Source organism: Acanthopagrus latus, chromosome 4 (genome assembly GCF_904848185.1).
Source record: "Acanthopagrus latus isolate v.2019 chromosome 4, fAcaLat1.1, whole genome shotgun sequence".
NCBI lineage: Eukaryota > Metazoa > Chordata > Actinopteri > Spariformes > Sparidae > Acanthopagrus > Acanthopagrus latus.
Genome location: NC_051042.1, coordinates 23,047,170 through 23,070,770, shown reverse-complemented (window position 1 = coordinate 23,070,770; position 23,601 = coordinate 23,047,170). Strand labels below are relative to the sequence as shown.

Genomic DNA, 23,601 nt, shown 5'->3' with positions numbered 1-23,601 from the left:
GTTGGGGTCTGCTGCACCTTTGTGCAGTTTGCCTTCTGGGCTTGCTGCACTGTTTTACACTTTCCTGTTGGGGTCTGCTGCACTGTTGTCCTGTTGTACGCTTTCCTTTTGGGTTTGCTGCAGTGTTGCACCTGCAACACTGCAAAAACTGCTCAGGAACAACCCGAGGAATATGGGAAAGAGCTCAAGGTGTCAACCTGGCCTCCAGATTCCCCAGATCTCTGTCCAACTGAGCTTCCACTGGATGCAGTCTGAGCCAACAACAATCCATGGGGGCCACCAACATGGATGGGAGGTGGTTCTGGCGCATCCCATAGATGCTCAACTGGATTGGGATCTGGAGAATGAGGAAGCAAGTTTGACACCTTGGCTTTTTTGCCATGAGGGACTGTAGTTGGTCTGCAACTTACACTTTCCTTTTGGGTTTGCTGCACTGCTTCACACTCTTCTTTTGGGGTTTGCTGCACTGTTTTACACTTTCCTTCTGGGGTTTGCTGCACTGTCTTACACTTTCCTGTTGGTGTCTGCTGCACTGTTTTACACTTTCCTGTTGGGGTTTGCTGCACTGTTTTACACTTTCCAGTTGGGGTCTGCTGAAGTGTTGTGCAGTTTGCCTTCTGGGTTTGCTGCACTGTTTTACACTTTCCTGTTGGTGTCTGCTGCACTGTTTTACACTTTCCTGTTGGGTTTGGTGCGGTGCTGTGCAGTATGCCTTCTGTTTTTGCTGCACTGTTTTACACTTTCCAGTTTGGTCTGCTGCAGTGTTGTGCAGTTTGCCTTATTGGTTTGCTGCATTGTTTTGCACTTTCCTGTTGGGGTTGGTGCGGTAATGTGCAGTTTGCGTTCTGGGTTTGCTGCACTGTTTTACACTTTCCTGTTGAGTTTGGTGTGGTGCTGTGCAGTATGCCTTCTGGGTTTGCTGCATTGTTTTACACATTCCTTCTGGGGTTTACTGCACTGTTTTACACTTTCCTTTTGGGGTTGGTGCGGTGCTGTGCAGTTTGCGTTCTGGGTTTGCTGCACTGTTTTACACGTTCCTTCTGGGGTTTGCTGCACTGTTTTACAATTTCCTGTTGGGGTCTGCTGCACTGTTGTCCTGTTGTACGCTTTCCTTTTGGGTTTGCTGCACTGTTTGACACTTTCCTGTTGGGGTCTCCTGCAGTGTTGTGCAGTTTGCCTTCTGGGTTTACTGCACTGTTTTACACTTTCCGGTTGGGGTTTGCTGCACTGTTTTACACTTTCCTTCTGGGGTTTACTGCACTGGTTTACACTTTCCTGTTGAGGTCTGCTTCGGTGTTGTGCAGTTTGCGTTCTGGGCTTCCTGCACTGTTTTACACTTTCCTGTTGGGTTTGGTGCGGTGCTGTGCAGTATACCTTCTAGGTTTGCTGCACTGTTTTACACTTTCCTGTTGGGGTTTGCTGCACTGTTTTACACTTTCCTGTTGGGGTCTGCTGCAGTGTTGTGCAGTTTGCCTTCTGGGCTTGCTGCACTGTTGTGCACTTTCCTGTTGGGTTTGGTGCGGTGCTGTGCAGTATGCCTTCTGGTTTTGCTGGCCTGTTTTACACTTTCCTGTTTGGTCTGCTGCAGTGTTTTACACTTTCCTTCTGGGGTTTGCTGCACTGGTTTACACTTTCCTGTTGAGGTCTGCTTCGCTGTTGTGCAGTTTGCGTTCTGGGCTTCCTGCACTGTGTTGTGCAGTTTGCCTTCTGGGCTTGCTACACTATTTTACACTTTCCTGTTGGGTTTGGTGCGGTGCTGTGCAGTTTGCGTTCTGGGTTTGCTGCACTGTTTTGCACTTTCCTGTTGGGGTTTGCTGCACTGTTTTACACTTTCCTGATGGGTCTGCTGCAGTGTTGTGCAGTTTGCCTCCTGGGTTTGCTGCACTGTTTTACACTTTCCTGTTGGGGTCTGCTGCATTGTTGTCCTGTTGTACACTTTCCTTCTGGGGTTTGCTGCACTGTTTTACACTTTCCTGTTGGGGTCTCCTGCAGTGTTGTGCAGTTTGCCTCCTGGGTTTGCTGCACTGTTTTACACTTTCCTGTTGGGGTCTGCTGCACCTTTGTGCAGTTTGCCTTCTGGGCTTGCTGCACTGTTTTACACTTTCCTGTTGGGGTCTGCTGCACTGTTGTCCTGTTGTACGCTTTCCTTTTGGGTTTGCTGCAGTGTTGCACCTGCAACACTGCAAAAACTGCTCAGGAACAACCCGAGGAATATGGGAAAGAGCTCAAGGTGTCAACCTGGCCTCCAGATTCCCCAGATCTCTGTCCAACTGAGCTTCCACTGGATGCAGTCTGAGCCAACAACAATCCATGGGGGCCACCAACATGGATGGGAGGTGGTTCTGGCGCATCCCATAGATGCTCAACTGGATTGGGATCTGGAGAATGAGGAAGCAAGTTTGACACCTTGGCTTTTTTGCCATGAGGGACTGTAGTTGGTCTGCAACTTACACTTTCCTTTTGGGTTTGCTGCACTGCTTCACACTCTTCTTTTGGGGTTTGCTGCACTGTTTTACACTTTCCTTCTGGGGTTTGCTGCACTGTCTTACACTTTCCTGTTGGTGTCTGCTGCACTGTTTTACACTTTCCTGTTGGGGTTTGCTGCACTGTTTTACACTTTCCAGTTGGGGTCTGCTGAAGTGTTGTGCAGTTTGCCTTCTGGGTTTGCTGCACTGTTTTACACTTTCCTGTTGGTGTCTGCTGCACTGTTTTACACTTTCCTGTTGGGTTTGGTGCGGTGCTGTGCAGTATGCCTTCTGTTTTTGCTGCACTGTTTTACACTTTCCAGTTTGGTCTGCTGCAGTGTTGTGCAGTTTGCCTTATTGGTTTGCTGCATTGTTTTGCACTTTCCTGTTGGGGTTGGTGCGGTAATGTGCAGTTTGCGTTCTGGGTTTGCTGCACTGTTTTACACTTTCCTGTTGAGTTTGGTGTGGTGCTGTGCAGTATACCTTCTGGGTTTGCTGCACTGTTTTACACATTCCTTCTGGGGTTTACTGCACTGTTTTACACTTTCCTGTTGGGGTTGGTGCGGTGCTGTGCAGTTTGCGTTCTGGGTTTGCTGCACTGTTTTACACTTTCCTGTTGGGGTTTGCTGCACTGTTTTACACGTTCCTTCTGGGGTTTGCTGCACTGTTTTACAATTTCCTGTTGGGGTCTGCTGCACTGTTGTCCTGTTGTACGCATTCCTTTTGGGTTTGCTGCAGTGTTTTACACTTTCCTGTTGGGGTCTCCTGCAGTGTTGTGCAGTTTGCCTTCTAGGTTTACTGCACTGTTTTACACTTTCCTGTTGGGGTTTGCTGCACTGTTTTACAATTTCCTTCTGGGGTTTACTGCACTGGTTTACACTTTCCTGATGGGTCTGCTGCAGTGTTGTGCAGTTTGCCTTCTGGGCTTGCTCCAATGTTTTACACTTTCCTGTTGGGTTTGGTGCGGTGCTGTGCAGTATACCTTCTAGGTTTGCTGCACTGTTTTACACTTTCCTGTTGGGGTTTGCTGCACTGTTTTACACTTTCCTGTTGGGGTCTGCTGCAGTGTTGTGCAGTTTGCCTTCTGGGCTTGCTGCACTGTTGTGCACTTTCCTGTTGGGTTTGGTGCGGTGCTGTGCAGTATGCCTTCTGGTTTTGCTGGCCTGTTTTACACTTTCCTGTTTGGTCTGCTGCAGTGTTTTACACTTTCCTTCTGGGGTTCGCTGCATTGGTTTACACTTTCCTGTTGAGGTCTGCTTCGGTGTTGTGCAGTTTGCGTTCTGGGCTTCCTGCACTGTTTTACACTTTCCTGTTGGGTTTGGTGCGGTGCTGTGCAGTATACCTTCTAGGTTTGCTGCACTGTTTTACACTTTCCTGTTGGGGTTTGCTGCACTGTTTTACACTTTCCTGTTGGGGTCTGCTGCAGTGTTGTGCAGTTTGCCTTCTGGTTTTGCTGCCCTGTTTTACAATTTCCTGTTTGGTCTGCTGCAGTGTTTTACACTTTCCTTCTGGGGTTTGCTGCACTGTTTTACACTTTGCTGTTGGGGTCTGCTGCAGTGTTGTGCAGTTTGCCTTCTGGGCTTGCTACACTATTTTACACTTTCCTGTTGGGTTTGGTGCGGTGCTGTGCAGTTTGCGTTCTGGGTTTGCTGCACTGTTTTGCACTTTCCTGTTGGGGTTTGCTGCACTGTTTTACACTTTCCTGATGGGTCTGCAGCAGTGTTGTGCAGTTTGCCTCCTGGGTTTGCTGCACTGTTTTACACTTTCCTGTTGGGGTCTGCTGCATTGTTGTCCTGTTGTACACTTTCCTTCTGGGGTTTGCTGCACTGTTTTACACTTTCCTGTTGGGGTCTGCTGCACCTTTGTGCAGTTTGCCTTCTGGGCTTGCTGCACTGTTTTACACTTTCCTGTTGGGGTCTGCTGCACTGTTGTCCTGTTGTACGCTTTCCTTTTGGGTTTGCTGCAGTGTTGCAGGTGCAACACTGCAAAAACTGCTCAGGAACAACCCGAGGAATATGGGAAAGAGCTCAAGGTGTCAACCTGGCCTCCAGATTCCCCAGATCTCTGTCCAACTGAGCTTCCACTGGATGCAGTCTGAGCCAACAACAATCCATGGGGGCCACCAACATGGATGGGAGGTGGTTCTGGCGCATCCCATAGATGCTCAACTGGATTGGGATCTGGAGAATGAGGAAGCAAGTTTGACACCTTGGCTTTTTTGCCATGAGGGACTGTAGTTGGTCTGCAACTTACACTTTCCTTTTGGGTTTGCTGCACTGCTTCACACTCTTCTTTTGGGGTTTGCTGTACTGTTTTACACTTTCCTTCTGGGGTTTGCTGCACTGTCTTACACTTTCCTGTTGGTGTCTGCTGCACTGTTTTACACTTTCCTGTTGGGGTTTGCTGCACTGTTTTACACTTTCCAGTTGGGGTCTGCTGAAGTGTTGTGCAGTTTGCCTTCTGGGTTTGCTGCACTGTTTTACACTTTCCTGTTGGTGTCTGCTGCACTGTTTTACACTTTCCTGTTGGGTTTGGTGCGGTGCTGTGCAGTATGCCTTCTGTTTTTGCTGCACTGTTTTACACTTTCCAGTTTGGTCTGCTGCAGTGTTGTGCAGTTTGCCTTATTGGTTTGCTGCATTGTTTTGCACTTTCCTGTTGGGGTTGGTGCGGTAATGTGCAGTTTGCGTTCTGGGTTTGCTGCACTGTTTTACACTTTCCTGTTGAGTTTGGTGTGGTGCTGTGCAGTATGCCTTCTGGGTTTGCTGCACTGTTTTACACATTCCTTCTGGGGTTTACTGCACTGTTTTACACTTTCCTTTTGGGGTTGGTGCGGTGCTGTGCAGTTTGCGTTCTGGGTTTGCTGCACTGTTTTACACTTTCCTGTTGAGGTTTGCTGCACTGTTTTACACGTTCCTTCTGGGGTTTCCTGCACTGTTTTACAATTTCCTGTTGGGGTCTGCTGCACTGTTGTCCTGTTGTACGCATTCCTTTTGGGTTTGCTGCAGTGTTTTACACTTTCCTGTTGGGGTCTCCTGCAGTGTTGTGCAGTTTGCCTTCTAGGTTTACTGCACTGTTTTACACTTTCCTGTTGGGGTTTGCTGCACTGTTTTACAATTTCCTTCTGGGGTTTACTGCACTGGTTTACACTTTCCTGATGGGTCTGCTGCAGTGTTGTGCAGTTTGCCTTCTGGGCTTGCTCCAATGTTTTACACTTTCCTGTTGGGTTTGGTGCGGTGCTGTGCAGTATACCTTCTAGGTTTGCTGCACTGTTTTACACTTTCCTGTTGGGGTTTGCTGCACTGTTTTACACTTTCCTGTTGGGGTCTGCTGCAGTGTTGTGCAGTTTGCCTTCTGGGCTTGCTGCACTGTTGTGCACTTTCCTGTTGGGTTTGGTGCGGTGCTGTGCAGTATGCCTTCTGGTTTATCTGGCCTGTTTTACACTTTCCTGTTTAGTCTGCTGCAGTGTTTTACACTTTCCTTCTGGGGTTTGCTGCACTGGTTTACACTTTCCTGTTGAGGTCTGCTTCGGTGTTGTGCAGTTTGCGTTCTGGGCTTCCTGCACTGTTTTACACTTTCCTGTTGGGTTTGGTGCGGTGCTGTGCAGTATACCTTCTAGGTTTGCTGCAATGTTTTACACTTTCCTGTTGGGGTTTGCTGCACTGTTTTACACTTTCCTGTTGGGGTCTGCTGCAGTGTTGTGCAGTTTGCCTTCTGGTTTTGCTGCCCTGTTTTACAATTTCCTGTTTGGTCTGCTGCAGTGTTTTACACTTTCCTTCTGGGGTTTGCTGCACTGTTTTACACTTTGCTGTTGGGGTCTGCTGCAGTGTTGTGCAGTTTGCCTTCTGGGCTTGCTACACTATTTTACACTTTCCTGTTGGGTTTGGTGCGGTGCTGTGCAGTTTGCGTTCTGGGTTTGCTGCACTGTTTTGCACTTTCCTGTTGGGGTTTGCTGCACTGTTTTACACTTTCCTGATGGGTCTGCTGCAGTGTTGTGCAGTTTGCCTCCTGGGTTTGCTGCACTGTTTTACACTTTCCTGTTGGGGTCTGCTGCATTGTTGTCCTGTTGTACACTTTCCTTCTGGGGTTTGCTGCACTGTTTTACACTTTCCTGTTGGGGTCTCCTGCAGTGTTGTGCAGTTTGCCTCCTGGGTTTGCTGCACTGTTTTACACTTTCCTATTGGGGTCTGCTGCACCGTTGTGCAGTTTGCCTTCTGGGCTTGCTGCACTGTTTTACACTTTCCTGTTGGGGTCTGCTGCACTGTTGTCCTGTTGTACGCTTTCCTTTTGGGTTTGCTGCAGTGTTGCAGGTGCAACACTGCAAAAACTGCTCAGGAACAACCCGAGGAATATGGGAAAGAGCTCAAGGTGTCAACCTGGCCTCCAGATTCCCCAGATCTCTGTCCAACTGAGCTTCCACTGGATGCAGTCTGAGCCAACAACAATCCATGGGGGCCACCAACATGGATGGGAGGTGGTTCTGGCGCATCCCATAGATGCTCAACTGGATTGGGATCTGGAGAATGAGGAAGCAAGTTTGACACCTTGGCTTTTTTGCCATGAGGGACTGTAGTTGGTCTGCAACTTACACTTTCCTTTTGGGTTTGCTGCACTGCTTCACACTCTTCTTTTGGGGTTTGCTACACTGTTTTACACTTTCCTTCTGGGGTTTGCTGCACTGTCTTACTCTTTACTGTTGGGGTCTGCTGCAGTGTTGTGCAGTTTGCCTTCTGGGCTTGCTCCAATGTTTTACACTTTCCTGTTGGGTTTGGTGCGGTGCTGTGCAGTATGCCTTCTGGTTTTGCTGCCCTGTTTTACACTTTCCTGTTTGGTCTGCTGCAGTGTTGTGCAGTTTGACTTCTGGGTTTGCTGCACTGTTTTACACTTTCCTTCTGGGGTTTGCTGCACTGTTTTACACTTTCCTGTTGGGGTCTGCTGCAGTGTTGTGCAGTATGCCTTCTGGGTTTGCTGCAATGTTTTACACTTTCCTGTTGGGGTTTGCTGCACTGTTTTACACTTTCCTGATGGGTCTGCTGCAGTGTTGTGCAGTTTGCCTCCTGGGTTTGCTGCACTGTTTTACACTTTCCTGTTGGGGTCTGCTGCAGTGTTGTGCAGTTTGCCTTCTGGGTTTGCTGCACTGTTCTACACTTTCCTGTTGGGGTTTGGTGCGGTGTTGTGCAGTTTGCCTCCTGGGTTTGCTGCACTGTTTTACACTTTCCTGTTTGGTCTGCTGCAGTGTTGTGCAGTTTGCCTTCTGGGTTTGCTGCACTGTTTTACACTTTCCTGTTGGGTTTGGTGCAGTGTTGTGCAGTTTGCCTTCTGGGTTTGCTGCACTGTTTTACACTTCCCTTCTGGGGTTTGCTGCACTGTTTTACACTTTCCTGTTGGGGTCTGCTGCAGTGTTGTGCAGTATGCCTTCTGGGTTTGCTGCACTGTTTTACACTTTCATGTTGGGGTTTGCTGCACTGTTTTACACTTTCCTGTTGGGGTCTGCTGCAGTGTTGTGCAGTATGCCTTCTGGGTTTGCTGCACTGTTTTACACTTTCCTGTTGGGTTTGGTGCGGTGCTGTGCAGTATGCCTTCTGGTTTTGCTGCCCTGTTTTACACTTTCCTGTTTGGTCTGCTGCAGTGTTTTACACTTTCCTTCTGGGGTTTGCTGCACTGTTTTACACTTTCCTGTTGGGGTCTGCTGCAGTGTTGTGCAGTTTGCCTTCTGGGTTTGCTGCACTGTTTTACACTTTCCTGTTGGGGTTTGCTGCACTGTTTTACACTTTCCTTCTGGGGTTTGCTGCACTGTTTTACACTTTCCTGTTGGGTTTGGTGCGGTGCTGTGTAGTTTGCGTTCTGGGTTTGCTGCACTGTTTTACACTTTCCTGTTGGGGTTTGCTGCACTGTTTTACACTTTCCTGTTGGGGTCTGCTGTACTGTTGTCCTGTTGTACGCTTTCCTTTTGGGTTTGCTGCAGTGTTGCACCTGCAACACTGCAAAAACTGCTCAGGAACAACCCGAGGAATATGGGAAAGAGCTCAAGGTGTCAACCTGGCCTCCAGATTCCCCAGATCTCTGTCCAACTGAGCTTCCACTGGATGCAGTCTGAGCCAACAACAATCCATGGGGGCCACCAACATGGATGGGAGGTGGTTCTGGCGCATCCCATAGATGCTCAACTGGATTGGGATCTGGAGAATGAGGAAGCAAGTTTGACACCTTGGCTTCTTTGCCATGAGGGACTGTAGTTGGTCTGCAACTTACACTTTCCTTTTGGGTTTGCTGCACTGCTTCACACTCTTCTTTTGGGGTTTGCTGCACTGTTTTACACTTTCCTTCTGGGGTTTGCTGCACTGTTTTACTCTTTACTGTTGGGGTCTGCTGCAGTGTTGTGCAGTTTGCCTTCTGGGCTTGCTCCAATGTTTTACACTTTCCTGTTGGGTTTGGTGCGGTGCTGTGCAGTATGCCTTCTGGTTTTGCTGCCTTGTTTTACACTTTCCTCTTTGGTCTGCTGCAGTGTTGTGCAGTTTGCCTTCTGGGTTTCCTGCACTGTTTTACACTTTCCTTCTGGGGTTTGCTGCACTGTTTTACACTTTCCTGTTGGGGTCTGCTGCAGTGTTGTGCAGTATGCCTTCTGGGTTTGCTGCACTGTTTTAAACTTTCATGTTGGGGTTTGCTGCACTGTTTTACACTTTCCTGTTGGGGTCTGCTGCAGTGTAGTACAGTATGCCTTCTGGGTTTGCTGCACTGTTTTACACTTTCCTGTTGGGTTTGGTGCGGTGCTGTGCAGTATGCCTTCTGGTTTTGCTGCCCTGTTTTACACTTTCCTGTTTGGTCTGCTGCAGTGTTTTACACTTTCCTTCTGGGGTTTGCTGCACTGTTTTACACTTTCCTGTTGGGTTTGGTGCGGTGCTGTGTAGTTTGCGTTCTGGGTTTGCTGCACTGTTTTACACTTTCCTGTTGGGGTTTGCTGCACTGTTTTACACTTTCCTGATGGGTCTGCTGCAGTGTTGTGCAGTTTGCCTCCTGGGTTTGCTGCACTGTTTTACACTTTCCTGTTTGGTCTGCTGCAGTGTTGTGCAGTTTGCCTTCTGGGTTTGCTGCACTGTTTTACACTTTCCTGTTGGGGTTTGCTGCACTGTTTTACACTTTCCTTCTGGGGTTTGCTGCACTGTTTTACACTTTCCTGTTGGGTTTGGTGCGGTGCTGTGTAGTTTGCGTTCTGGGTTTGCTGCACTGTTTTACACTTTCCTGTTGGGGTTTGCTGCACTGTTTTACACTTTCCTGATGGGTCTGCTGCAGTGTTGTGCAGTTTGCCTCCTGGGTTTGCTGCACTGTTTTACACTTTCCTGTTGGGGTTTGCTGCACAGTTTTACACTTTCCTGTTGGGGTCTGCTGCACTGTTGTCCTGTTGTACGCTTTCCTTTTGGGTTTACTGCAGTGCTGCGCCTGCAACACTGCAAAAACTGCTCGGGAGCACCCGAGGAATATGGGAAAGAGCTCAAGGTGTCAACCTGGCCTCCAGATTCCCCAGATCTCTGTCCAACTGAGCTTCCACTGGATGCAGCCTGAGCCAACAACAATCCATGGGGGCCACCAACATGGATGGGAGTTGGTTCTGGCGCATCCCATAGATGCTCAACTGGATTGGGATCTGGAGAATGAAGAATCAAGTTTGACACCTTGGCTTCTTAGCCATGAGGGACTGTAGTTGGTCTGCAAATTACACTTTCCTTTTCGGTTTGCTGCACTGCTTCACACTCTTCTTTTGGGGTTTGCTGCACTGTTTTACACTTTCCTTCTGGGGTTTGCTGCACTGTTTTACTCTTTACTGTTGGGGTCTGCTGCAGTGTTGTGCAGTTTGCCTTCTGGGCTTGCTCCAATGTTTTACACTTTCCTGTTGGGTTTGGTGCGGTGCTGTGCAGTATGCCTTCTGGGATTGCTGCCTTGTTTTACACTTTCCTCTTTGGTCTGCTGCAGTGTTGTGCAGTTTGCCTTCTGGGTTTCCTGCACGGTTTTACACTTTCCTTCTGGGGTTTGCTGCACTGTTTTACACTTTCCTGTTGGGGTCTGCTGCAGTGTTGTGCAGTATGCCTTCTGGGTTTGCTGCACTGTTTTAAACTTTCATGTTGGGGTTTGCTGCACTGTTTTACACTTTCCTGTTGGGGTCTGCTGCAGTGTAGTACAGTATGCCTTCTGGGTTTGCTGCACTGTTTTACACTTTCCTGTTGGGTTTGGTGCGGTGCTGTGCAGTATGCCTTCTGGTTTTGCTGCCCTGTTTTACACTTTCCTGTTTGGTCTGCTGCAGTGTTTTACACTTTCCTTCTGGGATTTGCTGCACTGTTTTACACTTTCCTGTTGGGTTTGGTGCGGTGCTGTGTAGTTTGCATTCTGGGTTTGCTGCACTGTTTTACACTTTCCTGTTGGGGTTTGCTGCACTGTTTTACACTTTCCTGATGGGTCTGCTGCAGTGTTGTGCAGTTTGCCTCCTGGGTTTGCTGCACTGTTTTACACTTTCCTGTTTGGTCTGCTGCAGTGTTGTGCAGTTTGCCTTCTGGGTTTGCTGCACTGTTTTACACTTTCCTGTTGGGGTTTGCTGCACTGTTTTACACTTTCCTTCTGGGGTTTGCTGCACTGTTTTACACTTTCCTGTTGGGTTTGGTGCGGTGCTGTGTAGTTTGCGTTCTGGGTTTGCTGCACTGTTTTACACTTTCCTGTTGGGGTTTGCTGCACTGTTTTACACTTTCCTGATGGGTCTGCTGCAGTGTTGTGCAGTTTGCCTCCTGGGTTTGCTGCACTGTTTTACACTTTCCTGTTGGGGTTTGCTGCACAGTTTTACACTTTCCTGTTGGGGTCTGCTGCACTGTTGTCCTGTTGTACGCTTTCCTTTTGGGTTTACTGCAGTGCTGCGCCTGCAACACTGCAAAAACTGCTCGGGAACACCCGAGGAATATGGGAAAGAGCTCAAGGTGTCAACCTGGCCTCCAGATTCCCCAGATCTCTGTCCAACTGAGCTTCCACTGGATGCAGCCTGAGCCAACAACAATCCATGGGGGCCACCAACATGGATGGGAGTTGGTTCTGGCGCATCCCATAGATGCTCAACTGGATTGGGATCTGGAGAATGAAGAATCAAGTTTGACACCTTGGCTTCTTAGCCATGAGGGACTGTAGTTGGTCTGCAAATTACACTTTCCTTTTCGGTTTGCTGCACTGCTTCACACTCTTCTTTTGGGGTTTGCTGCACTGTTTTACACTTTCCTTCTGGGGTTTGCTGCACTGTTTTACTCTTTACTGTTGGGGTCTGCTGCAGTGTTGTGCAGTTTGCCTTCTGGGCTTGCTCCAATGTTTTACACTTTCCTGTTGGGTTTGGTGCGGTGCTGTGCAGTATGCCTTCTGGGATTGCTGCCTTGTTTTACACTTTCCTCTTTGGTCTGCTGCAGTGTTGTGCAGTTTGCCTTCTGGGTTTCCTGCACGGTTTTACACTTTCCTTCTGGGGTTTGCTGCACTGTTTTACACTTTCCTGTTGGGGTCTGCTGCAGTGTTGTGCAGTATGCCTTCTGGGTTTGCTGCACTGTTTTAAACTTTCATGTTGGGGTTTGCTGCACTGTTTTACACTTTCCTGTTGGGGTCTGCTGCAGTGTAGTACAGTATGCCTTCTGGGTTTGCTGCACTGTTTTACACTTTCCTGTTGGGTTTGGTGCGGTGCTGTGCAGTATGCCTTCTGGTTTTGCTGCCCTGTTTTACACTTTCCTGTTTGGTCTGCTGCAGTGTTTTACACTTTCCTTCTGGGATTTGCTGCACTGTTTTACACTTTCCTGTTGGGTTTGGTGCGGTGCTGTGTAGTTTGCATTCTGGGTTTGCTGCACTGTTTTACACTTTCCTGTTGGGGTTTGCTGCACTGTTTTACACTTTCCTGATGGGTCTGCTGCAGTGTTGTGCAGTTTGCCTCCTGGGTTTGCTGCACTGTTTTACACTTTCCTGTTTGGTCTGCTGCAGTGTTGTGCAGTTTGCCTTCTGGGTTTGCTGCACTGTTTTACACTTTCCTGTTGGGGTTTGCTGCACTGTTTTACACTTTCCTTCTGGGGTTTGCTGCACTGTTTTACACTTTCCTGTTGGGTTTGGTGCGGTGCTGTGTAGTTTGCGTTCTGGGTTTGCTGCACTGTTTTACACTTTCCTGTTGGGGTTTGCTGCACTGTTTTACACTTTCCTGATGGGTCTGCTGCAGTGTTGTGCAGTTTGCCTCCTGGGTTTGCTGCACTGTTTTACACTTTCCTGTTGGGGTTTGCTGCACAGTTTTACACTTTCCTGTTGGGGTCTGCTGCACTGTTGTCCTGTTGTACGCTTTCCTTTTGGGTTTACTGCAGTGTTGCGCCTGCAACACTGCAAAAACTGCTCGGGAACACCCGAGGAATATGGGAAAGAGCTCAAGGTGTCAACCTGGCCTCCAGATTCCCCAGATCTCTGTCCAACTGAGCTTCCACTGGATGCAGCCTGAGCCAACAACAATCCATGGGGGCCACCAACATGGATGGGAGTTGGTTCTGGCGCATCCCATAGATGCTCAACTGGATTGGGATCTGGAGAATGAAGAAGCAAGTTTGACACCTTGGCTTCTTAGCCATGAGGGACTGTAGTTGGTCTGCAAATTACACTTTCCTTTTCGGTTTGCTGCACTGCTTCACACTCTTCTTTTGGGTTTGTTGCACTGTTGTCCTGTTGTACACTTTCCTTTTGGGTTTGCTGCAGTGTTGTGCAGTATGCCTTATGGGTTTGCTGCACTGTTTTCCACTTTCCTGTTGGGGTTTGCTGCACTGCTTTGCACTTTCCTTCTGGGGTTTGCTGCACTGTTCTACACTTTCCTGTAGGGGTTTGCTGCACTGTTTTACATTTTCCTTGTGGGTTTCTAGTTGCACTGGTGCAATTCTGTACTGTTGTACGCGTTCCCTATTGGGTTAGTTGCACTGCTGTCCTGTCGTATGCTTTCCTTTCGGTTTACTGCATTGTTATACGCTTTCCTTTTGGGTCTGTTGCACTGTTGTACACTTCCTTTTGGGTTTGCTGCAGTGTTGTGCAGTTTGCCTTTTGGGTTTGCTGCACTGATTTACACTTTCCTTGTGGGTTTCGAGTTGCACTGGTGCAATTGTGTACTGTTGTACGCGTTCCCTATTGGGTTAGTTGCACTGCTGTCCTGTCGTATGCTTTCCTTTCGGTTTACTGCATTGTTATACGCTTTCCTTTTGGGTCTGTTGCACTGTTGTACACTTTTCTTTTGGGTTAGCTGCAGCGTTGTGCAGTTTGCCTTTTGGGTTTGCTGAACTGTTTCATACTTTCCTTTTGTGTTTGTTGCAGTGTTGTCCTGTTGCAAGCTTTCCTTTTGGTTTAATGCATTGTTATAGGCTTTCCTTTTGGGTCTGTTGCACTGGTGTACTGTTGTACGCTTTCCTTTTGGGTATGCTGCACTGTTGTGCAGTTTGCCTTTTGGTTTCGCTGTACTGCTTTACCCTTTCCTTGTGTGTTTTCTAGCACTGTTGTCCTGTTGTACGCTTTCCTTTTGGGTTTGTTGCAGTGTTATGCAGTTTGCCTTTTGGTTTGCTGCACTGTTTTACACTTTCCTTTTGGGTCTGCTGCAGTGTTGTGCAGTTTGCTGCACTGCTTTACACTTTCCTTGTGTGTTTTCTAGCACTGTTGTCCTGTTGTACGCTTTCCTTTTGGGTTTGTTGCAGTGTTATGCAGTTTGCCTTTTGGTTTGCTGCACTGTTTTACACTTTCCTTTTGGGTTTGTGGCACTGTTGTCCTGTTGTACGCCTTCCTTTTGAGTTTGCTGCACTGTTTTAAATTGCCAATATTCAACAATTTGTGAATGTGATTCAAGTATTCTCCAGAAACATACTCATATTTATTATCCATTAATAACGATACACTGTTTATATTATTTATTCATTTATTTATTTTTCTTAACAAGACAAACAGAAAAAGAGGGAGAGAGACTAGTGTCCCACCAGTGACACTGTACTGTCTTCTGCCAACCAAAACTGTCGGTATTCAACGACCTGTGAGTGAGACTCGACTGTCCTCTAGAATCATTTACCGATCCCAGAGCATTAATGAACAGCAACTGAAAAATCTCACACTTTCTGCCTTTAATTTTTGCACCTCCATTGCACTGACCTTGTTGGACCAGGAGTCTCACACTTTCTTTCAGGTTCCTGTGGCGGCCCCTCTCCCTTGTTTGGCTCATCTTGTTTGTCTCGGTGATTCGTCCCGACAACCATCCATCACCTGCAAGATGAGAAAGAAGAGCAGTGGTAGCTTCACGTCTCTTTGTGCAGGTTTTGTGCATATTTGTGCGGTTTTTTTTCTGAATTTGTGGAGGTTTGAGTATGGAGGTTTGTAGAGGTTTTCTGTGTCATTGTGGGGGTTTTATGCATCATTGTGGAGATTTTGTGTGTATTTTGTGAATTTGTGAAGTTCTGTGGAGTTTTTTGTGTATTTATGTTTATTTTGTGTGTCATAATGATTAAGTTTTTTAGTCTTTTTTTGGGAGATTTTGAGTGTATTTGTGGAAGTTTTGTGTTTATTTGTGGAGATTTTGAGTGTATTTGTGGAAGTTTTGTGTTTATTTGTGGAGATTTTGAGTGCATTTGTGGAAGTTTTGGGTTTATTTGTGGAGGTTTTGAGTGTATTTGTGGAAGTTTTGTGTTTACTTGTGGAGATTTTGAGTGTATTTGTGGAAGTTTTGGGTTTATTTGTGGAGGTTTTGAGTGTATTTGTAAAAAGCATTTAACATGTGTATACACTGAGAGCCACAACATTAGAACCAGTGACAGGTGAAATACACAAACAGGTGTTTGTTTTTAGAGGTTTTGTATGTGTTTGTGGAGGTTTTGTGTGTGTTTGTGGAGGTTTTGTGTTTGTTTTTAGAGGTTTTGTGTTTGTTTTTAGAGGTGTTGTATGTGTTTGTGGAGATTTTGTGTTTGTTTTTTGAGGTTTTGTGTGTTTGTTTTTACAGGTTTTGTTTTTGTGGTAGTTGTTTGTCCTCCACAAAGAGACGTGGGTCTATTTTTGTTGAGTCTATTTAGTCCCTACCTCAGTTGTATTTAACCTGAAATCACTTTTCATAATTTGTTTAAATTGAGTTTTAAGTTAACTTAATGGGAAGTAAATCTGAACATTTACATTGGTGTAAAATTTTGAGCTACATGTACTGTTCTTGAGTACATTTCTATTTTCACAACTTTTAACTGATTTACAATGAATATTTTCACCGCACATTATTTAACAGCTTACATTTTACAACATTATTCATATACTACTGCTCTGATTCTGATCACTTACTGATCTCATCTATGAAATATTTAATATGTATACAACGATCTGCCAAAAGATTAAAACCAATGACAGGTGAAATTAATAACATTGATCATCTTGTGACAATGCCACGTTCTGTGGGGAAACCTTGAGTCCCAGCATTCACATGGACGCCTGTTTGAGAAGCACCGCTCAACCAAACTCCGCTGCAGATCAAGTGCGGCCGCTCATGTCAAAAACACTCCTCAACGGCAGTGGCCGCCCAGCAGGACAATGCAGCCGCATCACCGCAAAAAGTGCTCAGGAACAACCCGGGGAACATGACAGAGAGCTCAAAGTGTCAACCCGGCCTCTGAATTCCCCAGATCTCAAACCAACTGAACGTCCATTTGATGTACCATGAGCCGAGAACCATCCATGGGGGCCCCAACATGGATGGCAATTGGCTCTGGTGCATCCCACAGATGGTCAACTGGAGTGGGATCTGAGGAATTCAAAGGCCAGTTCAACGCCTTGAGTTCGTCGTCAGGTTCATCGGACCATTCCTGAGCCATTTCTGCGGTGTTGCAGATGCACTGACCTGCAGGGGGGGCACTGCCATCAAGGAAAGCTGTTGCCATGAGGGGGGCGTCCACATAAATGCCAGGACTCAAGAGTTTCCTGCAGAACATCTGATTGTAACAAGATGATAAATGCTCATTTCACCTATTAGTGTTTCAATGTTTTGGCTGATGGTGTATATACATGTAAAATACTTCATATAAAGAGATCAATAACATGCATTCAGGTACTCTTCTTGAGTATTTCTATTTTCAGTTTTCACTGATTTAGAATGAATGTTTTCACTGCACATTATATAACAACTAACATTTTACAACCTCACTTAGTTAACAGTTATTTTGCAGATTGATATAATTAATAAAAAAATATTAACTGATCAAACATGATGTATTATCATATATTAACGCACATACCCTTAAACAGTTTCGGAGAAAGTTTGATTTTTGAGGAACCTGGGAAAGTGCTCAAGGTGTCAACATGTGTACACACTGAGAGACACAACATTAGAACCAGTGACAGGTGAAATAATAACATGGATGATTTTGTTCCAATGTCATGTTCGGCTGTGAAGCCATGAGTCCTAGCATTCATGTGGATGTCTCTTTGACAGACACCAGTCACCCAAACACAGATGCAGACCAAGTACACCCCCTCATGGCAGCAGCACTCCTTAATGGCAGTGCCCCCCCAGCAGGAAAACGCGCCTGCAACACTGCAAAAACTGCTCAGGAACGACCCGAGGAACGTGGGAAAGAGCTCAAGGTGTCAACCTGGCCTCCAGATTCCCCAGATCTCAATCCAACTGAGCTTCCACTGGATGCAGTCTGAGCCAAGAACAATCCATGGTGGCCCCAACATGGATGGGAGTTGGTTCTGGCGCATCCGATGGATGCTCAACTGGATTGGGATCTGGAGAATGAGGGGGCCAGTTTGAAACCTTGGGTTCTTTGCCATGAGGGGGTGTAGTTGGTCTGAACGGTGTTTGGGTGGCTGGTGTTTGTCAAAGAGGCTCCACAGAAATGACAGAACTCAAAGTTTCCCAGCAGAACATTTGATTGTAACAAGATGATCAATGCTCACTTCACTTGTCAGCTGTTTTAATATTGTGGCTGAACAGTGTAGATATACATGTTAAACACTTTTCATATTTTGCATGAATTGAGTTTTTATTTTATTAGTTATGTTATTACTATATCAGTTACTATATTATTCACACTTTCACCACACTTTGTCTAACTAGATACTTTGCAGATTCATATCATCAATATTAAACATTCTGTTTGATTATAGATTAAATTATCCAGCATCAAAAGCAGAAAGTTGACACCTTAGAGAGGAAATGTGAGACAAGCAAGTGTCCTGCATTATGGAGGACAATTATTAATCAATTGATTAATTGTGTGACGGTTTACTCATGAAGCAATTCTGTACAAAGACAGCTGATTTTTTTTGAGTCTCATTCTCAGATCGTCAAATAACGCACTTTGTGGACTATCATATATATATATTATATATATATATATAGTTTTGTGTTTATCCATTAGCTGTAAAAAGCACTCCTTGAATCCTGCGCGTTTTGAGGTGGGGCCTAACTCTGCTCTGGATGATCGGGTCACACAAGCCTGATTACCAGGTTTGTCGAGCAGACTACAAACAACTGGATAGCTGTTACTGAACTTTTGTGCCTACAACTCTACGGTGGTTAACAGGTTGTCCTCGCTTACTGCGCTCAACATTGTTTAGCTAACACTGTTTAGCTAAGCCTGAAAAGCTTTATACCACAATGTTCTATGTATAACCTTCAATGCACTCAGAAGGACGCAGACCAACTAACAACCAATAAAACTGTTTGTAGCTATCAGAATCAGAAATCCTTTGACGTCCCGCAGACGGAGAAATGTGCTTGTCGCAGCAGCGTCAGAATGTTACGAGAACAAGAGCAATAGTAAAATAGATGATATAAAATAGAAAATATAATGAAAAAGGAAATAAAATAGAATCAAACTGACGTATATATTTACATGGTATAGTGCAAGAATGAACAGCAAATATTTATATACAGATTTTAAATATAGATGATAAATATAGGTGTTGTTCGCAAGACAACAACTCCAAAGGCTTCATACAGCTTATCTAGCACTCTCTGAACGCACGTTTGCGTGCTCGATAGGAGAGGTACCTGAACTGAAAACAATCCTTCACTACACTCAGAAAAACGCAGACAAACAAACAACCGCTCAAACTGTTTGTAGCAATCAGTTTGCTGCACTTCTACCATTAACAATCGGATCCTTATTAGTGGTCTGCTGGGCAGTGAGGCCGAGGGCCATTTAACAGCTTTGTAATGATCTCTGCATGGTTTTATCAAGCAGGATGCTGTTGCACACAGTTGCAAAGAAAATGAATTCCTGCAATTGTTTTAATTTAGTTTTATTACAGAGGTTCAACATTATCTTCAAGGCAAAGGCATCGCGCCCATACACACTGAACTCGCCAGGGAAATCGTCATGGACAGATGAGGGCAGAGATCCAAGCCGCTTTAGTGGCGTCAGGCTAGCTTCTACCGTGGCCCTGAGCATGTCCCTAGCCAGGCCGAGGCCCAAGCTAAACAGCGCACACTTTGGGCACGCTTCTACCATACCATAGGTGTCTGAACATGAGGGACCTGTAAGTTGGCGGGATCGCACAAGGGCTCGTAAGATACGCTATTACCAATACCAGCAGCTGATCAAAGGCCTGACTACTGCCATTCATGGAAAACACTGCTTACAGCTCCGATGGACAGCACTCGGGCATTTGCCATTGAAGATAGCTGAAGTCCTGTCAAGTTAACCTTTATTTTACAATGATAGAACTTATAACTTACAAACACAAGGTTTGCCTGGCAGATCACTAACAACTGGATTGCTGTTACCTAACTTTTGTCCCTAATGTCACGTTGTTTTGGAGGCACGAGGCCTCCAAAACAACGTGTCTCCGCTCAGTGCTGCTGTTGTTGTAGCTCTCAATTCGCTTCACTTCTACTAGAGGTGGGAATCTCTTGGCACCTCACGATTCGATTCGATTACGAACCGATTCTCTATGCAGCAATTTTTTGTATGTATATTTCCATGCATGATTTAAAATAATAATAAGAATAATAAAAATAGGAATAATAAGAATAATAATAACAACAAAATAATAACAATAAGAAGAAGAATAATAAGAAGTATAATAATAATAATAATGATAAAAATAGGAATAATAATAAGAATAATAACAACAAAATAATAACAGTAAGAAGAATAATAATAAGAAGTATAATGATAAAAATAGGAATGATAAGAATAATAATAACAACAATGATAATAATAATAATAATGAGAGTAAGAATAAGAATAATAATTATGAAATAATAATAATAATAATAATAGTAATAAGATGAAGAAGTATAATAATAAGAATAATAAAATAAGAATAACAAAAACACCAACAACAATAAGAATAATAAGAATTAAATCTGAGCTTGTTAATCACGTCCTACTTTTTTCACACTGTGTGACTAATTGGTGCTTCCAATATATTTAATTAATCAAACAAATGAAAGAAATGTGGCAAGTCAACTGGAAAGTTACATTTGCTAGCAAACATCCAGCTTTGCAAAGAACCAAAAGTTGTATGCTGCCTGTAGCAGCATACATGTAGTACATTAGTACATAAATAACATTGATCATTGTGTTCCAGCGACACTGTACTGTCTTCTGCCAACCAAAACTGTCGGTATTCAACGACCTGTGAGTGAGACTCGACTGTCCTCTAGAATCATTTACCGATCCTAGAGCATTAATGAACAGCAACTGAAAAATCTCACACTTTCTGCCTTTAATTTTTGCATCTCCATTGCACTGACCTTATTGGACCAGGAGTCTCACACTTTCCCTTCAGGCTCCTGTGGCGGCCCCTCTCCATTGTTTGGCTCGTCTTGTTCGTCTCGGTGATTCGTCCCGTCAACCATCCATCACCTGCAAGATGAGAAAGAAGAGCAGTGGTAGCTTCACGTCTCTTTGTGCAGGTTTTGTGCAGATTTGTGCGTTTTTTTTCTGAATTTGTGGAGGTTTGAGTACGGAGGATTGTAGAGGTTTTCTGTGTCATTGTGGGGGTTTTGTGTGTATTTTGTGAATTTGTGAAGTTCTGTGGAGTTTTTTGTGTATTTATGGTTATTTTGTGTGTCATAATTATTAAGTTTTTTAGTCTTTTTTGGGAGATTTTGAGTGTATTTGTGGAGGTTTTGAGTGTATTTGTGGAAGTTTTGTGTTTATTTGTGGAGACTTTGAGTGTATTTGTGGAAGTTTTGTGTTTATTTGTGGAGATTTTGAGTGTATTTGTGGAAGTTTTGTGTTTATTTGTGGAGATTTTGAGTGTATTTGTGGAAGTTTTGTGTTTATTTGTGGAGATTTTGAGTGTATTTGTGGAAGTTTTGTGTTTATTTGTGGAGATTTTGAGTGCATTTGTGGAAGTTTTGTGTTTATTTGTGGAGGTTTTGAGTGTATTTGTGGAAGTTTTGTGTTTACTTGTGGAGATTTTGAGTGTATTTGTGGAAGTTTTGGGTTTATTTGTGGAGGTTTTGAGTGTATTTGTAAAAAGCATTTAACATGTGTATACACTGAGAGCCACAACATTAGAACCAGTGACAGGTGAAATACACAAACAGGTGTTTGTTTTTAGAGGTTTTGTATGTGTTTGTGGAGGTTTTGTGTGTGTTTGTGGAGGTTTTGTGTTTGTTTTTAGAGGTTTTGTGTTTGTTTTTAGAGGTGTTGTATGTGTTTGTGGAGATTTTGTGTTTGTTTTTTGAGGTTTTGTGTGTTTGTTTTTACAGGTTTTGTTTTTGTGGTAGTTGTTTGTCCTCCACAAAGAGACGTGGGTCTATTTTTGTTGAGTCTATTTAGTCCCTACCTCAGTTGTATTTAACCTGAAATCACTTTTCATAATTTGTTTAAATTGAGTTTTAAGTTAACTTAATGGGAAGTAAATCTGAACATTTACATTGGTGTAAAATTTTGAGCTACATGTACTGTTCTTGAGTACATTTCTATTTTCACAACTTTTAACTGATTTATAATGAATATTTTCACCGCACATTATTTAACAGCTTACATTTTACAACATTATTCATATACTACTGCTCTGATTCTGATCACTTACTGATCTCATCTATGAAATATTTAATATGTATACAACGATCTGCCAAAAGATTAAAACCAATGACAGGTGAAATGAATAACATTGATCATCTTGTGACAATGCCACGTTCTGTGGGGAAACCTTGAGTCCCAGCATTCACATGGACGCCTGTTTGAGAAGCACCGCTCAACCAAACTCCGCTGCAGACCAAGTGCGGCCGCTCATGTCAAAAACACTCCTCAACGGCAGTGGCCGCCCAGCAGGACAATGCAGCCGCATCACCGCAAAAAGTGCTCAGGAACAACCCGGGGAACATGACAGAGAGCTCAAAGTGTCAACCCGGCCTCTGAATTCCCCAGATCTCAAACCAACTGAACGTCCATTTGATGTACCATGAGCCGAGAACCATCCATGGGGGCCCCAACATGGATGGCAATTGGCTCTGGTGCATCCCACAGATGGTCAACTGGAGTGGGATCTGAGGAATTCAAAGGCCAGCTCAACGCCTTGAGTTCGTCGTCAGGTTCATCGGACCATTCCTGAGCCATTTCTGCGGTGTTGCAGATGCACTGACCTGCAGGGGGGGCACTGCCATCAAGGAAAGCTGTTGCCATGAGGGGGGCGTCCACATAAATGCCAGGACTCAAGAGTTTCCTGCAGAACATCTGATTGTAACAAGATGATAAATGCTCATTTCACCTATTAGTGTTTCCATGTTTTGGCTGATGGTGTATATACATGTAAAATACTTCATATAAAGAGATCAATAACATGTATTCAGGTACTCTTCTTGAGTATTTCTATTTTCAGTTTTCACTGATTTAGAATGAATGTTTTCACTACACATTATATAACAACTTACATTTTACAACCTCACTTAGTTAACAGTTATTTTGCAGATTGATATAATTAATAAAAAATATTAACTGATCAAACATGATGTATTATCATATATTAACGCACATACCCTTAAACAGTTTTGGAGAAAGTTTGATTTTTGAGGAACCTGGGAAAGTGCTCAAGGTGTCAACATGTGTACACACTGAGAGACACAACATTAGAACCAGTGACAGGTGAAATAATAACATGGATGATTTTGTTCCAATGTCATGTTCGGCTGTGAAGCCATGAGTCCTAGCATTCATGTGGATGTCTCTTTGACAGACACCAGTCACCCAAACACAGATGCAGACCAAGTACACCCCCTCATGGCAGCAGCACTCCTTAATGGCAGTGCCCCCCCAGCAGGACAACGCGCCTGCAACGCTGCAAAAACTGCTCAGGAACGACCCGAGGAACGTGGGAAAGAGCTCAAGGTGTCAACCTGGCCTCCAGATTCCCCAGATCTCAATCCAACTGAGCTTCCACTGGATGCAGTCTGAGCCAAGAACAATCCATGGGGGCCCCAACATGGATGGGAGTTGGTTCTGGCGCATCCGATGGATGCTCAACTGGATTGGGATCTGGAGAATGAGGGGGCCAGTTTGAAACCTTGGGTTCTTTGCCATGAGGGGGTGTAGTTGGTCTGAACGGTGTTTGGGTGGCTGGTGTTTGTCAAAGAGGCTCCACAGAAATGACAGAACTCAAAGTTTCCCAGCAGAACATTTGATTGTAACAAGATGATCAATGCTCACTTCACTTGTCAGCTGTTTTAATATTGTGGCTGAACAGTGTAGATATACATGTTAAACACTTTTCATATTTTGCATGAATTGAGTTTTTATTTTATTAGTTATGTTATCACTATATCAGTTACTATATTATTCACACTTTCACCACACTTTGTCTAACTAGATACTTTGCAGATTCATATCATCAATATTAAACATTCTGTTTGATTATAGATTAAATTATCCAGCATTAAAAGCAGAAAGTTGACACCTTAGAGAGGAAATGTGAGACAAGCAAGTGTCCTGCATTATGGAGGACAATTATTAATCAATTGATTAATTGTGTGACCGTTTACTCATGAAGCAATTCTGTACAAAGACAGCTGATTTTTGAGTCTCATTCTCAGATCGTCAAATAATATATATATTATATATATATATATATATATATATATATATATATATATATATATATATATATATATATATATATATATATATATATATTA

General features: G+C 44.5%; 1 long non-coding RNA gene across 3 annotated transcripts in view; it reads right to left on the bottom strand.

Moving 5' to 3' along the window:
* The window catches only part of LOC119018036, a 38,809-nt gene that overhangs the window by 10,810 nt on the left and 4,398 nt on the right, over positions 1-23,601 (bottom strand). For all 3 annotated transcript variants that reach the window (XR_005074639.1, XR_005074638.1, XR_005074637.1), the window contains exons 3-4: positions 20,212-20,323; positions 14,622-14,732 (exon numbers count right to left, since the gene is read on the bottom strand). This is a non-coding gene — a long non-coding RNA (uncharacterized LOC119018036). The remainder of the gene's footprint in view (positions 1-14,621; positions 14,733-20,211; positions 20,324-23,601) is intronic.